The 6,225-nt window shown below is 40.0% G+C and overlaps 1 protein-coding gene across 1 annotated transcript in view; it reads left to right on the top strand.

The window, feature by feature from the left end:
* The first annotated feature begins 3,243 nt into the window (after positions 1-3,243).
* LOC119595313 (zinc finger protein OZF-like) overlaps positions 3,244-6,225 on the top strand; it is a 35,718-nt gene continuing 32,736 nt past the window's right edge. The window contains exon 1 of the mRNA XM_037944470.1: positions 3,244-3,533. The gene's annotated coding sequence lies outside the window, so the exon portion shown is untranslated. The remainder of the gene's footprint in view (positions 3,534-6,225) is intronic.

Below are 6,225 nucleotides of genomic sequence, written 5' to 3'. Positions count from 1 at the left end.
GCTGGTTATACTCCATTATTCTGACCTGTGATAGTCAGGAGTCCTCCTCGTTGCCCCACTCCGTGACGTCAGCAAGGGTTTAAAACCGCCTTATATATATATATATAATATATATATATATATATATATATATATATATATATATATATATATACATACATATATATATATACATATATATATGTGTGTGTGTGTGTGTGTGTGTGTGTGTGTGTGTGTGTGTGTGTGTGTGTGTGTGTGTGTGTGTGTGTAGGCCGCGGTGGCCGAGTGGTTAGAGCATCGGACTCAAGACTGGCATGACGGCAATCTGAGTTCAAGGGTTCGAGTCACCGGCTGGCGCGTTGTTCCCTTGGCAAGGAACTTCACCTCGATTGCCTACCTAGCCACGGGGCGGGTAAGCCAGCCCAAGTCAGTGAACTGGTTAAATAGAGATGGTGACTCGATAAAAACACCGGGCGGAAGGCAACGGCAAACCACCGCTCTAAATTGCCAAGAAAATCATGGAAAATCCGCCAACGTCCTTGTAGGACAGGGCACTTGGAAAAAAAAAATTATATATATATATATATATATATATATATATATATATATATATATATATATATATATATATATATATATATATGTGTGTGTGTGTGTGTGTGTGTGTGTGTGTGTGTGTGTGTGTGTGTGTGTGTGTGTGTGAGTGTGAGTGTGTGTGTGTGTGTATTATCGTGAGAATCCATGAAAGGGCAACAGAGACTTTTATAGACTCTAGCAGACTCAATATGAAAAAAAGGGACAAGGAAGGGCACAAGATTAAAAATTAGCGGAAGAATAGGAATTTGTTAATTCTAGTTTCAAATTTCTGAATACTAACTTCAGAAACAACATCATAAAAATTCCATACTTTAGGCAGAGAAGGGATAAATATCCGGGAAAATTGGTTGGGTGAAGAAGCTCTGACGGGTTGGCGAACAGTCACATATTGATACGGCAAAACGCAATATGACGAGGATGTTCACTATTGTTAACAACCTTAAAAGATAAAGCCAGAGCCCCAACCATTCGACGATGCTCAAGTCGTATATCAAGGTTAGCTAACAGAAGCTACGTTAAAAGGACGGTCCAGAAGGTTTGAACAATACTCAAAGAAAGGCAAGATGAAGGAGAAAAAACTGTTTAAAACTATCTTATAGTTATTGAAAATGGATCTACATTTCCTCAATAATCCAGCCTTCTGGGGAATAAGACAAGAGGTTGCTCCGATATGATCCTCAAAAGTCAAAATAGAATCTAAAATCACACCAAGCAATTTTAATGTCTTTTCTCGGCTGATGCCTTGTTGAGCGGCTAAAAATTATGGTATTGGCTTTAGCAGGATTTATTTTCATTCCCCACCGTTTGCACCAAAAAGGGATCAGCTCTAAATCAAAATTCAATTGAGTGGCAGCATCTGGTCTACTTTGAGGGTAGGAAATGCAGTAAAATGAGGATGTGTCATTAGCATAAGCCATGAGATTGGAAGAAATCCCATGATTCATATAATTGGTATAAAAAATAAAAAGAACTGGTCCAGAACACTGCCTTGAGAGAATCCTGACTAGACATAATTAAAAACACTAAAATCCCCATCAATGCTGCCTAATAATGATAATGATAATAATAATAATAATAATAATAATAATAATAATGATGATAAAATATCAAAGTATAAAGACCTGGAAATAGAGGTGGAAAAGATGTGGCATTTAAAAACCAAAACTTTGCCTGTTGTTATTGGAGCACTTGGACTAAAGAAAGAAAGGTAATGATAAGTTTCTTGAACAAATACCGGGAAATCCAAAATTAGAATAAGTCCAAAAAATAGTCTTAAACAGCATAGCGCATGTTCTCAGAAGAGCCTTATCGATCTGAAGTATTTTTGCGTTCGTGAATTGACTTGACTGGATATTTTGATTTGTAATTGTTCTGCATATTTTTGCATATTTTTGTTGATGTTCCATTACCTCAAACTTCAATCACCCTAGGTCGCTGGTAGTGACTCGGTGTTTGATTTTAATTAGCAGATCTAAAGAAACTTTCACAATAATAATAATAATAATAAAATCAGATAAATAAGTGGGCCAGGGATTTCTGCAGACTTGAGTTTAAAAAGGAGGGGTTCACATGGCAGTATATATATATATATATATATATATATATATATATATATATATATATATATATATATATATATATATATATTGTTACGCCGGCCGCCTTGTCTCTCTGCCACCAACACAAGGCAGGCTAGGCAGACGGCGTGTTATCCACAGGGTCGTGAACACTGAACAGCTCCAAGAGGCACCGAGAACCACAGCGTCCCAGAACACCACGAGGGGAAACGCCACCTGGGGAGGCAGGGCACGAAATAAACACAAAATGACAGTCTTTCCTTTATTTACACAAGTCATTTACCCGTATACTTTTCTGTAGGCACAATACAGGGGGAATCCAGCAGGTCACACTGCACGATACAGCTTATAACAGGGCAACACAAAGTTTATCAGGTCACAAAGGCACACACAAGGTCTTCACAGGAGCAGCACCCAACGCCCTCTCTCCTGACTTGTTCCTCCGCTCCTCCGCTCACAGCCAGTTGCATGTTTGCCCAGGTCCCTTCATGTTAACACATGCCCAGGTCATCCTTTTCATGTTAACACATGTTTCGCACAGAGACAAAGACCCACTGGCGTAGCAATATATATATATATATATATATATATATATATATATATATATATATATATATATATATACATATACACATACATACATAAACATATACATACATACATACATACACACACACACACACACACACACACACACACACACACACACACACACACACACACACACACATATATATATATATATATATATATATATATATATATATATATATATATATATATATATATATATATATTAAAGCGAATAAATGCAATGCCATAAGAGGCGAATTAATGAAACTAGAAAGACCGGATTGAACCAAAACGAGACAGGAAGGCGAGTGGCAGACGGAGCGGCGTAATTCCGAATAACGACAGAATTTCACAGAATGGGTGAGTGACATAGTTTGTGTTATAAGAAATGTGTCAGATAGAGGAAAAGCCAACAATAAAGCAGATAAAAGAACGATCTCGGCCGAACGCGCGTGAATCCGGCCGAACGCGCGTGAATCCGGTCCCTCCACGAACGTCAACAACGGCGGCCGAAACCGCGAGAAATGTCGCCTTGGACTTTCGCTTAAACCGCTACAAAGTGAACACGTAAAATTTTGAACTCGAGTGAAGTGAAGTTTAAGAACTTTCAATGAACGCAAATTTAAACCCAGATCCAGGAGAACATTCTGGAATCTTAAAAGAAATGGACTACGACTCACAAACAAATAGAAGACCTAGAGAAGAAAGTGACAATGAAGAAAACCCAGATCCCAAACTTGCCCGGAGACACGAAGCCGGAGAAACTTTGAAGAATTTCAACCACCCAAGACAGACAACAGAATAGTAAGACCAAATAATCATGTAGTACTGATCAATTTAACAGGGGAATCAGAAACAGCAAATTTCAATAACCCAATGAAACTAACTGATGCACTAAACAGATCAGTATTCCAAAAATACATAATAGAAGACACACGAAGAGTGCTTGGGACAGGAAAGGCTCTTAGATTTTAGTTAAAAGCTTGACAAAAGTACCACCCTTGAACCAGATTAACAAATTAGGTGACTGGCTCAAAACAATCCGCCTCAAACAAGAACATAGACTGTTCATATGGCACTTTATATCCAATAGAAATAGAACTAGACCCAAATGACATAAAAGAAAAATTAAGACCATTGCATGGACATGACAGTCAAATAATAAAGGTATCTAGAATAAATAAAAAAAAAAAAGATAAAGATAACACAAAAAAATGGCTTTCAACCAAATCCCTCCGTATAACTTTTAAAGGAACATTACCTGAAAGAGTTGCCATAGGACATACATCCTACAAAGTCCAACAGTATACATTCCCAATTTCTAAATGTTATAAATGTCTCAGATATGGTCATGGAATACTAACTTGCAAAAACAAGACTAGATGCAGCAAGTGTAGCCAGTTTAACCATGACTACAAACATTGCACATCTGCTTTTTTTGTCATGAGAACCATCCACCAAATACAGATGCATGTGAAATACACAGAATGGCATAACAGATAAACACTCAAAACACAACACCAAACAACATAGACATAAAAAAACGGTTTCATGATTTGTAACCCCTCCCCAAACAAAACCACAACAACTCCAACATAAACCACACAAAACCTCTAACACAAAATTACACACAAACCCCAACACAAAGCAACACACAAACCCCAACACAAAGCAACACACAAACCCCAACACAAAACCACAACATAACACATAATAACAGTGAAAATCCAAATACATCCTCACACACACAAAAACAGAAGTTAACACAACTCAGACTTATGCCCAAACCATAAGCCAACCCCAAAGCCTAACAGCTGAACAGAGAACCCCAGCCAAAATATCAGAATCAAACAAAAATCAGTTAGAGATAAATACCACTCCAAAAAGAGAAACTCAAACAAAAAAGAAAGAGCCTACCCAGACAGTTATCAACAAAGATAACAACAAGCAAATAAACATAGAAGATTCCCCAATAGCTTGGACATTGCCAACTCCATTAAAAAGTAAAGAATCACAAAAGGAAATGCAAAACTAAAATAAAGAAGACTTCTCATGGACAGAAATAATAAAAAAAAACATAATAACAACAATACCCCCCCAATCCCTTGCCCGTTGTTGTCGTGGGGGGGCTTAGGAGGCGGAGACTGGGACCCAATGATGGGGAACTCCCCAACCTTGGGACTCAGCCCTCTACTCAACTAATTTTGCATGGTCTTTTTTTTCCTTCCCACCTTTTGTTTCTGTCCCTTCACCAAACCCTTCTGCTATCCACCTCCTAAGGTGTGAGAGCCGTGCTGAAAGGATGAAAGGCTGACTTTGTGCCAGTCCTGAACGGCCTGAGGGAGCCATGGGCACGGTATTCCCCTGATTTAGTTACCTAGCCCTTACCCCTCAAGGGGACCCTGAAGGGTGGACTGTTTTTATCCCCAACATAACACAGGCTTACCATGGCCAGTAATGAAAACATATCCCCACTATTAGGGGCAATGAGGCTTGCCCCTTTATCAAATAGCCCCAACAATATAAACCCACCCGATTCCCTGACCCCAGGCTCTCCTTTGACCACGGCTCCGAACACTGCAATAACTACCCCCTCATCAATGCCTACTAGTACAGTAGCCAACAGTCAACCCTTAAGGAACATTTCCACTCTTCCAGCATGCTCAACTTCAACACCTCTATCCCCACAACCTTCGACATCAACCACCCCATCCTCCCTTATTAATACCTTACAGCCTTATTGCCCACCTCTCCATAACACTACCTCCCTCAACACTACTCCATCTTCGTCACGGCCCCGCCCTTCGACTACCCCTATCTCTACAACAATCTTGAATATATACTCTCTTTAGCGCAGCCAAATGGGACCGATTTTTTGCGATCCCTCCCACAGCTCCCTACTCTGACAACACCCTTCTCTTCCAGCAATGTCTCCAAAAACAAGTAGGTAAAGTCTCTTTCCGAATCCGACCCGAACGCTCCCGTCTTGTCACAGTAACATCCGAAAACCAAGCTATAGCATTAACAAAACTAACTGACATATATGGTAACCCCATCCTTGCAGAACCCCATCCAACCCTCAATACTTGCACCGGAACAGTTTCAATCTCCCCAGCAAATTGCCCAGTCTATGACAAAGATTGGTCAGATTGTGGAGAAGACCTACTTGCCTGTCTCACAGACTATGATGCAACATCAGTACAATGCTACTCCATTCCCCCCAGAGGTCATCGAAAGAAACCCACTAACATAGCCAAAATTACCTTCCGTAGACATGACCTTCCCTTTAATGTCTACATAGGAGGAGAATCCCTCCTGTTCGTCCATACCAACCTCCACGTGTGCCAGAATTGTTGGCGTCTAGGACACCCAGCCAAACATTGCCGTTCCACAGCCAGATGCCCACTATGTGCCCAACCTGGCCATACCCGATCTAACTGCTCTGTACAATCACGCACATGTGCCAATCCTGTTTGGCTGCCCCTTTCTGTCAACT

This window comes from Penaeus monodon, chromosome 35 (genome assembly GCF_015228065.2).
Source record: "Penaeus monodon isolate SGIC_2016 chromosome 35, NSTDA_Pmon_1, whole genome shotgun sequence".
Lineage (NCBI taxonomy): Eukaryota > Metazoa > Arthropoda > Malacostraca > Decapoda > Penaeidae > Penaeus > Penaeus monodon.
Note: the sequence above shows the minus strand (reverse complement) of the source record. Positions and strands in the feature narration are given on the sequence as shown.